Source organism: Lynx canadensis, chromosome B3, assembly GCF_007474595.2.
Source record: "Lynx canadensis isolate LIC74 chromosome B3, mLynCan4.pri.v2, whole genome shotgun sequence".
NCBI classification, from domain to species: Eukaryota; Metazoa; Chordata; class Mammalia; order Carnivora; family Felidae; genus Lynx; species Lynx canadensis.
In genome coordinates, this window is record NC_044308.2 from 100,324,472 (window position 1) to 100,335,208 (window position 10,737).

A 10,737-nucleotide genomic window follows, 5' to 3' on the forward strand; every position below is an offset into this window, starting at 1 on the left:
AAGCTATCTACACATTCAATGCAATCCCAGTCAAAATGGCACCAGCAGCCTTCTTGAAGCTAGAACAAGCAATCCTAAAATTGGTATGGAACCACAAAAGGCCCCGAATAGCCAAAGAAATATTGAAGAAGAAGACCAAAGCGGGAAGCTTCACAATCCCAGACTTTAGCCTCTACTACAAAGCTGTAATCATCAAGACAGCATGGTATTGGCATGAAAACAGAGACATAGACCAATGGAATAGAATAGAAACCCAGAATTAGACCCTCAAAAGTATGGCCAACTAATCTGTGACAAAGCAGGAAGAATATCCAATGGAAAAAAGACAGTCTCTTTAACAAATGGTGCTGGGAGAACTGGACAGCAACATGCAGAAGCATGAAACTAGACCACTTTCTTACACCATTCACAAAAATAAACTCAAAATGGATAAAGGACCTGAATGTGAGACAGGAAATCATCAAAACCCTAGAGGAGAAAGCAGGAAAACTCTCTGACCTCAGCCGTAGCAATTTCTTACTTGACACATCCCCAAAGGCAAGGGAATTAAAAGCAAAAATGAACTATTGGGACCTCATGAAGATAAAAAGCTTCTGCACTGCAAAGGAAACAATTAACAAAACTAAAAGGCAACCAACAGAATGAGAAAAGATATTTGCAAATGACATATCGGACAAAGGGCTAGTATCCAAAATCTATAAAGAACTCACCAAACTCCACACCTGAAAAACAAATAATCCCAGTGAAGAAATGGGCAGTAAACTGAATATGAATAGAAAAATGAATAGACACTTCTCTAAAGAAGACATCCAGATGGCCAACAGGCACATGAAAAGTGCTCAACGTTGCTCCTCATCAGGGAAATACAAATCAAAACCACACTCAGATATCACCTCACACCAGTCAGAGTGGCTAAAATGAACAAATCAGATGCTGGTGAGGTTGTGGAGAAATGGGAACCCTCTTGCACTGTTGGTGGGAAGCAAATGGTGCAGCCGCTCTGGAAAACAGTGTGGAGGTTCCTCAAAAAATTAAAAATAGACCTACCCTATGACCCAGCAGTAGCACTGCTAGGAATTTACCCAAGGGATACAGGAGTACTGATGCATAGGGGCACTTGTACCCCAATGTTTATAGCAGCACTCTCAACAATAGCCAAATTATGGAAAGAGCCTAAATGTCCATCAACTGATGAATGGATAAAGAAATTGTGGTTTATACACACAATGGAATACTACATGGCAATGAGAAAGAATGAAATGTGGCCTTTTGTAGCAGCGCGGATGGAGCTGGAGTGTTATGCTAAGTGAAATAAGTCATACAGAGAAAGATACCGTATGTTTTTACTCTTATGTGGACCCTGAGAAACTTAACAGAAGACCATGAGGGAGGGGAAGGAAAAAAGAAAAGGTTAGAGAGGAAGGGAGCCAAAACATAAGAGACCCTTAAAAACTGAGAACAGGGGCGCCTGGGTGGCTCAGTCGGTTAAGCGGCCGACTTCGGCTCAGGTCATGATCTCGCGGTCCGTGAGTTCGAGCCCCGCGTCGGGCTCTGTGCTGACAGCTCAGAGCCTGGAGCGTGTTTCCGATTCTGTGTCTCCCTCTCTCTGACCCTCCTCCATTCATGCTCTGTCTCTCTCTGTCTCAAAAATAAATAAACGTTAAAAAAAATTAAAAAACAAAACAGAACAAACAGGGTTGATGGTGGAGGAGGGGGAGGGTGGGTGATGGGTATTGAGGAAGGCACCTGTTGGGATGAGCACTGGGTGTTGTATGGAAACGAATTTGACAGTAAATTTCATATTTAAAAAAATAATAATAAAAGAAAAAAAGCTGATGCTTTGCCTAGTTATCTAGATCTGACTTATAATTCTAACTGTAACCTGAGCAACCCTGGAAAAGTTATCTTGCCTCTCTGAGTCTCGGGTTCCTCTTCTGTAAAATAGAATACATAAAACCTCTTGCAGGGACAGTTGGAAAAAATAAATATGATAATAAATAAATAAATAAATATTTGGTAGGATTTGAAGCCATCTGGTCCTGAACTTTTTTTTGTTGGGAGTTTTTTGATTACTGATTTAACTTCATTGATGGAAACTGGTCTGTTCAAATTTCCTATTTCTTCCTCATTACATATTGGGAGGTTTTGGGGAATTTATTTATTTCTTCTAGATGTCTAGTTTGTTGACATGTAAACTTCCCTCTTAGAATTGCTTTTGCTGCATCTCAAGGATTATGACCCATTGTGTATTCATTTTTGTATCCATGTACCTTGTTTTAAATTTTTTTAATGTTTTATTTATTCTTGAGAGAGAGAGACAGAGAGAGAGAGAGAGAGAGAGAGAGAGAGAGAGAGAGAGAGAGAGAGAGAAGGAGCATGGGCAAGGGAGGGGCACAGTGAAAGAGGGACACAGAATCCAAAGCAGACTCCAGTCTCTGAGCTATCAGCACAGAGCCTGATGTGAGGCTTGAACTCATGAGCCGTGAAATCATGACCTGAGCCAAAGTTGGATGCTCAACCGACTGAGCCACCCAGGGGCCCCAGTATCCATGTACTTTTTAATTTCTGCTTTTATTTCTGGTTGATGCATTCGTTGTTTAGTAGCATGTTATTTAACCTCCATGTATTTGTGGTCTTCCAGATATTTTCTTGTGGTTGACTTCTATTCATTATGGTCAGAAAAGATGCATGGTATGATTTTAATCTTTTTGAAATCGTTGAAGCTTGTTTTGTGGGCTATTGTGTGATCTGTTCTGGAGAATGTTCTATGTGCACTTGAAAAGAATGTGTATTCTGGAGTTTTAGGATGGAATGTTCTGTTCCAGTGTGTCATTCAAAGCCATTGTTTCCTTATTGATTTTCTGTTTAGATGATCTGTCCATTGATGTAAGTAGCGTGTTAATGTTCCCTACCATTATTGTGTTATTATCAGATTAGTTCCTTTATGTTTGTTATTAACAGTTTTATGTATATGGGTGCCTCTGTGTTGGGTGCATAAATATTTACAATTGTCATATCTTCCTGTAGGATTGTCCCCTTTATTATTATATAGTGTCCTTCTTTGTCTCTTGTTATTGTGTTTGTTTTAAAGTCTAGTTTGTCTGATATAAGTATTGCTACACTGGCTTTCTTTTGACATCTGTTTGCATGTTAGATGTTTCTCCATCCCCGCACTTTGAATTTGCAGGTGTCTTTAGGACTAAAATGAGTCTCTTGTAGGCAGTATATGGATGGGTTTTGTTTTTTTATCCATCTGTCACTGTATGTCTTTTGAGTGGAGCATTTAGTCCATTTACATTTGAAGTAATTATTGATAGATATGTATTTATTGCCATTTTATTTCTTGTTTTATGGCTGTTTCTGAAGATTTTCTCTGATCCTTTCTGGTCTTTCTCTTTTTCCTGGTTTACTGTTTGTTTGTGATACATTTGGATTTCTTTCTCTTTATTCTTTGCATATTTTAGTGGCTTTTGACATATGATTACCATTAGGTTTGTATATAACCTCTTTTGTATATAGCAGTCTACATTAAGTTGATGGTCATTTAAGTTTGAACCCATTCTTACTCCTCTTCTCCCTACGTTTTAAGTATATGGTGTCATATATTACATCTTTTTATTTTGTGAGTACCTTGACTGATATTTTATAAAAATATTCATTTTTACTGTGTTTGTGTTTCTTACCTTTGTACTGTCACTTTTGGTCTCTACTTGAAGAGTGTCTTTAAATTTTTTTTTTTTTTCAACGTTTATTTATTTTTGGGACAGAGAGAGACAGAGCATGAACAGGGGAGGGGCAGAGAGAGAGGGAGACACAGAATCGGAAACAGGCTCCAGGCTCTGAGCCATCAGCCCAGAGCCTGACGCGGGGCTCGAACTCACAGACCGCGAGATCGTGACCTGGCTGAAGTCGGACGCTTAACCGACTGCGCCACCCAGGCGCCCCGAAGAGTGTCTTTAATAGTTCTTGCCGGGCTGCTTTACTCATCACGAACTCCTTTAATTTTTGTTTGTCTGGGAATCTCTCTCTCTCTCTCTCTTTCTCTCTCTCTCTCTTCTGAATGATAGCCTTGCAGATTATTTTTTCCCCAGCATGTTGAATAAAACATGCCACTCTTTTGTGGCTTGGAAGGTGTCTGCTGAAAAGTCCTCTGATAGCCTATGGGGTTTCCCTTGTATGTAACTATCTCCTTTTGTCTTTCTGCTTTAATAATTTTTTCTTTATCAGTATATTTTGCCACTTTAATTATAATATGATTTGGTGTGGATCTGCTTTTGTTAATTTCGTTGAGGGTCCTCTGTGCCTCCTGGTATATCTTTGTGCCTCCTGGATCTATATATGTATTTCCTTTCCCAGGTTAGGACAGTTTTCAGCTATTATTTCTTCAAATAAATTTTCTGCCCCCCTTTTCTCTCTCTTCTTCTTCTGGTACTCCTCTAATGTGAATGTTATTAAATTTGATGGAATCACTGAGTTCCCTAAGTCTATTCTCATTTTGCATTATTCTTTTCTCTTTCTTTTGTTCAGCTTGATTAGCTTCCATTACTCTGTTTTCTAGGTCACTATTTTGTTCTTCTGCCTCTTTCATCCTGCTGTTAGTACTGTCAGGCATGTTTCACATGTCATTTATTGAGCCCTTTCCTCTGCTATGTTATTCCTTACTTATTGTATATTCTTGGCTCCTTTGTCATAAATTGACCATATATGCATGGGTTTATTTCTGGGCTCTGTTCTATTTCACTGATTTATGTGGCTGTGTTTATGCCAATACCATACCGTTTTCATTATTATAGCTTTGTAATATAGTTTGAAATCAGGAAGTGTGATGCCCGCAGAATTGTTCCTCTTTCTCAGAGTTGCTTTGGCTATTTGGGATCTTTTGTGGTTCTGTTACAAATTTTAGAATTGTTTTTTCCATTTCTGTGAAAAAATGCCATTGGAATTTTGATAAGGATTGCATTGAATCTGTAGATTACTTTGGGTAGAATGGACATTTTAACAATATTAATTCTTCTAGTCCATGAGCATGGAATATCTTTCCATTTGTGACTTCAATTTATTTCATCAATGTCTTAGAGTAGGCATTTTATTCTTTTGAAACAATTGTAAATGGAACTGTATTCTTAATTTCTCTTTTAGATAGTTTGTTATTAGTGTATAGAGACTCAACTCATTTTTGTATATTGATTTTGTATCCTACAACTTATTATTCTAATGAGGTTTTTTTTTGGTGAAGTTTTTAGGGTTTTCTATATATAGTATCATGTCATCTGCATGTAGAGACAGTATACTTTCTGATTTGGATGCTTTTTATTACTTTATCTTGCATCATTGCTCTAGCTAGGACTCCCAGTACTATTTTAAATAAAAGTGGTGAGGGTAGAGATCCTTGTCTTGTTCCCGATCTTATAAGAAAAGCTTTCAGTTTTTCACAATTGAGTATGCTGTTAGCTGTGGGCTCATTGTATATTGTCTTTAGTATGTTTAGGTATTTTCTCTCTGTACTCTGTTGAGAGTTTTTATCATGAATGGATGTTGTGTTTTGTCAAATGCTTTTGCTGCATCCTTTTAATGTATTATTGAATTCAGTTTGCTAATATTTTGTTGAGGATTTTTACATCTGTGTTCATCAGGGATATTAGTCTGTATTTTCCTTTTGTTTTAGTGCCTTTATCTGGTTTTGATATTTAATGCTGGCCTCATAAAATAAGTTTGGAAGTGTTCCCCCTCTTCAATTTTTTGGAAGAGTTTGAGAAGGATTTGTATTAATTCTTTAAACATTTGATAGAATTCACCAGGGAAGCCATCTGGACTTTTGTTTGTTGGCGGTTTCTGATTACTGATTCAATCTCCTTACTAGTAATTAGTCTGTTCAGATTTTCTCTTTTTTCATGATTCAGTCTTTGTAGGTTGTATGTTTGTAGGAATGTATTCATTTCTTCTACATTGTCTAGTTTGTTGGTATGAAGTTGTTCATAATACTCTCTTATTTGTATTTCCATTGTGTCAATTGTGACATCTCTTTAATATCTGATTTTATTTTGAGTTTTCTCTCTGTTTTTTCCTTGGTGAGTCTAGCTAAATGTTTATCTTTTCAAAAACCAGCTCTTGGTTTCATTGATCTTTTCTACTGATTTTTTTAGTCTCTGCTTCATTTATTTCTGCTCTGATATTTGTTAGTTCCTTCCCTCTATTAACTTAGGGCTTAATTCTTTTTTTAGTTTCATAAGGTATAAAGTTGGGTGGTTTATTTGAGATCTTTCTTATTTCTTAATATAGGTATTTATCACTGTGAACTTCCCTCTTAAAACTACTTTTGCTGCATCCTATAAATTTTGGTATGTTATATTCTCATTTTCATTTGTCTCAAAATTTGATTTCTATTTTTATTTCTTTTTTGACCTATTGGTTGTTTGGTAGCATGTTGTTTAATCTCCACATAACTTGTCAGTTTTCCAGTTTTCTTCTTGTAATTGTTTTCTAGTTTCATACCATTGTGTTTGGGAAAAAATGCTTGATATTATTTCAGTCTTTTAAATTTATTAAGATTTATTTTGTGATCTACCCTGGAGAATGTCCCATGTGTGCTTGGGAAAAATGTTTATTCTGCTGCTTTTGGATGGAATGTCCTATAAATGTCTGTTAAGACCACCTGGTCTAACATGTTGTTTAAGTCCTATGTTTCTTTATTGATTTTCTGTCTGGATGATCTATCCAATGATGACAGTGAGGTATTGCAGTCTCCTACTATTATTGGATTGCTGTTTATTTCTCCTTTTAGGTCTGTTAATATTTGCTTTATATATTTAGGTGCTTCTATGTTGGGTGTATGTAAATTTACAAATGTTCCGTCATCTTACTGGATTGACCCCTTTATCATTAGAAAATTTTTTAATCATAAAAATCATAAAAAATTTTTTTAATGTCTATTTATTTTTGCGAGAGAGATAGAAGGGGAGGGCCAGAGAGAGAGAGGGAGACACAGAATCCAAAGCAGGCTCCAGGCTCTGAGCTGTCAGCACAGAGCCCAAAGCAGGCCTCGAACTCATGAACCACAAGATCATGACCTGAGCTGAAGTCAGATGCTTAACCAATTGAGCCACCCAGGTGCCCCTATATAATTAACTTCTTTGTCTCTTATTACAGGTTTGTCTTAAAGTCTATTTTTTCCTCATACAAGTATAGCTACTTTAGCTGTCATTTGATTTCCATTTGCATACACTGTCTTTTCCCATACCTTCCCTTCCCTGTGTGTGTTCTTAAAGTTGAAATGAGTCTCTTATAGGCAGCATATAGTTGGGATATTTGTATATTTAAAATCTCTTCAGCCACTCTGTGTCTTTTAATAGGAGAATTTAGTCCATTTACGTTTAAAGTAATTATTGATAGGTATGGACTTACCATTGTGTTCATCGTTTTCTGATTCCTTTGTTCCTTTTTCTTGTGTTCTCTTCGTTTGTGATTGGATGATTTTCTGTATTGGTATGCTTAGATTCCTTTTTCTTTATCTTTTATGAATCTAGTATAGGTTTTGCTTTGTGGTTACAGCATGGCTTACATAAAACATATTTATAACTGTCTATTTTAAGTTGATAATAACTTAAAATTTTTTAAAAAAATATTTATTTATTTTTGAGAGACAGAAAGAGAACACAAGCCAGGGAAACGTAGAGAGAGAGAGAGAGAGAGAGAGAGAGAGACCCAGAATTCAAAGCAGGCTCCAGGCTCTGAGCTGTCAGCACAGAGCCCAATGCAGGGCTTGAACCCACAAACCAACAGTGAAATCATGACCTGACCTGAAGTTGGATGCCTAATTGAGTGAGCTACCCAAGAGCCTCAAGTTGACAACAACTCTTAAGTCCAACTTAATTATAAAGCTCTACATTTTTACTGCCCCCCTTTTATGTTTTTGATTTAACAATTTATATTTTTTGTCTGTGTATCCATTAACAAATTATTGTAATTATAGTTATTTTTCACTACTTTTGTCTTTTAACCTTCATACTAGTTTTATAAATGATTAACCTACCACCATTACATTAAATTATTGTGAACTTAACCATATATTTACCTTTACCAATGAAATTTATACTCTCATATGTTTTCCTGTTACTAATTAGCCCCCTTTCATTTCAGCTTAAAGAAATTCCTTTAACATTTCTTGTGGATTCGGTGTAATGGTGCTGAACTCCTCCAGCTTTTGCTTGTCTGGAAAACTCTTTTTCTTTCCTTCAATTTTGAAGGATTTTTTTTTTGCCAGGTAGAGTATTTTTGGTTGGCAGATTTTTTCTTTCAGCTCAGCGAATATATCATGCCACTCCTTTCTGACTTGCAAGAATTTGTTGAAAACATTTGTTGATAGTCTTATGGGTGTTTCCTTATACATAACAAGTTGTCTTTCTCTTGCTGTTTTTAATATTTTGTCCTTGTCTTTAACTTTTGATAATTTAATTATACTGTGTCTTGGTGTGGGTCTCTTTGAATTCATCTTCTTTCGAACTTCCTGGATCTGGATGTCTGTTTCCTTTCTCAGGTTAGGGAAGTTTTCAGCCATTACTTCTTTAAAGACTTTTTTCTGCCCCTTTCTCTTCTCCTTCTGGGACCCCTATAATGTTGGGCCTCTTAATGTTGTCCTATTAGTCCCTTAACCTATTTTATTTTTCTTTTTGCTCCTCTTTTTGGATGAATTCTACTGCCCTATCTTAGAGTGTGCTGATTTTTTCTTTCTTTCACTTCATCTGCTATTAAAACTTTCTATTGAGGGGCACCTGGGTGGCTTAGTCGGTCAAGCATTGGACTTTTGCTCAGGTCACGATCTCACAGTTTGTGAGTTCGAGCCCCGCATCGGGCTCTGTACTGACATTTCAGAGCCTGACATCTCAGATTCTGTGTCTCCTTCTATCTCTGTCCCTCCCCCACTTGTGCTCTGTCTCTCTGTGTCTCTCAAAAATAAATAAATGTAAAAAAAAACCTTCTATTGAATTTTTCAGTTCAATTATTAAATTCTTCAGCTATGTGATTTCTGTTTGGTACTTTCTTATATTTTTCATCTCCTGTTGAAATTCTCACTTTGTTCATGCATTGTTTTCCTGACCTCAGCAAGTGGTCTTTATGACCATTGTTTTGAACTTCTTGTCAGGTAAATCACTTATCTCTCTTTCATTAAGGAATTTTTCTGAGGTTTTAGTTTGTTGTTTTGTTTGGAACATATTCCTCTATTCATTTTTCTTGACTCTTTCTGTTGATTTTCTGTGCATTAGATAAAACAACCACGTTTCTCGGTCTTGAAGAGGTGGTCTCATTTAGGCAATGAACCTTATTATTCAATCCTGACTTCTTTGTGGTTTTCTCTCAAAATTTTGTGGTTGTCCAAATGGCCTTCTATGTTCTTAGTGGCTTCCAGTAGTTGAGGGTGTGCCAATATTTCTCATTGTCCCAAAGGGGAAGATCTCAGTCAGCACTAAATGCAGACAGATTAGAAGCAGACACTCAGGGAGCATCTTTTTAACTTTCTTTCAAAATTTTTTCATTTTGAGCTCAGAGAAAGTGTAGAAACCCTTGTAGTTATAAAGGTCTGTATTAAAACCTTTTCATCATTGATTAGAGCTGATTAGTCTTTCATACAGATACATAATGACCCCCACAGATATCTTACTCATCCATCAACAAGTTCTCACTATTTTACTGTCACTTTTATGAACACACATCCACACACGCATGCATTCCTAACTCTAGACATAAGCCCTTATTGTTTTAAATTACTTTTGCTTCTCAGAACTACAAAGATCATGCATCAGGTAGATTGGAAGGCCTCTGATACTCAGATTTGGGTATTTTCATCATTGAGCCACTTCTTTTTAAAGTATGTAAATATACCTCTTGGAGCACCTGGGTGGCTCATTCATTTAAGCGTCAGACTGTTGATTTCGGCTCAGGTCATGATCTCATGGTTTGTGGGTCGACCCTGCATTGGGCTCCACACTGACAGTGCAGGGCCTGCTCAAGATTCTTGTTCTCCCTCTCTCTGCTCTTCCCCCCATCTCTGAAAATAAATAAATAAACATTAAAAAAAAAAAGATTCTCTCTCTCCCTCTCTCTTTGCCCCTCCCCTGCTCATGCTCTCTCACTCTCAAAAAAAAAAAAAATTAATTAAATTAAGTATGTAAATATACCTCCTTCAGGGGCAGACTGGGAGATGTGTGTTTCTGTCTGCTCCCTCTGCACATCAAGCCCTGAGGGGGATAGACAGTTAAGAATTGTTTCTTTGTTTGCTACCAACCCACTGAATCCATGAACACGAGTCCCACTGGCTACCAGTGCCAGGTTATCAAGAGATGTGTCCTCTGGGGGGCAGCCACAAAAGCCAGGGTGGCACCCGTTATGCATAAGCTGCTTTCTCAAAGACGTTGGTAACGTGGAGTGGGACAAAGGGAGAGCACAAAGATGGTGCCTGCTGGCGTTCCTGGTTTCTGGAGACGATGGCAATGGGCCTCTAGATGTGTGTTATGATAGAAGCCTGCCCCACAGGTCACAGCTATTGAGAGATAAACTAATAGGCCTCTTTCACAAAAAGGTTGCGTGTCAATCTGCTGCCTCTGCAGTGTGCAGTGAGGGATGGATACCTCCTTAAGAATGGTTTCTCTCTTACAGTCTTGTGGTACCTGCAAACATAAGCCCCATTAGAGGGCTTCCTCTGGGAGCAGCTGCAAAAACTGGGGCACCAGACATGTGGACGAG

The 10,737-nt window shown here is 37.4% G+C and overlaps 2 non-coding genes across 2 annotated transcripts; both read right to left on the reverse strand.

The window, feature by feature from the left end:
- Positions 1–9,532: 9,532 nt before the first annotated feature.
- Positions 9,533–9,602, reverse strand: LOC115517520. The gene has a single exon (XR_003969961.1). It is a non-coding gene; the product is annotated as a small nucleolar RNA U2-30 (small nucleolar RNA).
- A 167-nt stretch (positions 9,603–9,769) lies between these two features.
- On the reverse strand, positions 9,770–9,848 carry LOC115517521. Its single transcript, XR_003969962.1, has one exon. It is a non-coding gene; the product is annotated as a small nucleolar RNA U2-19 (small nucleolar RNA).
- Positions 9,849–10,737: the final 889 nt, after the last annotated feature.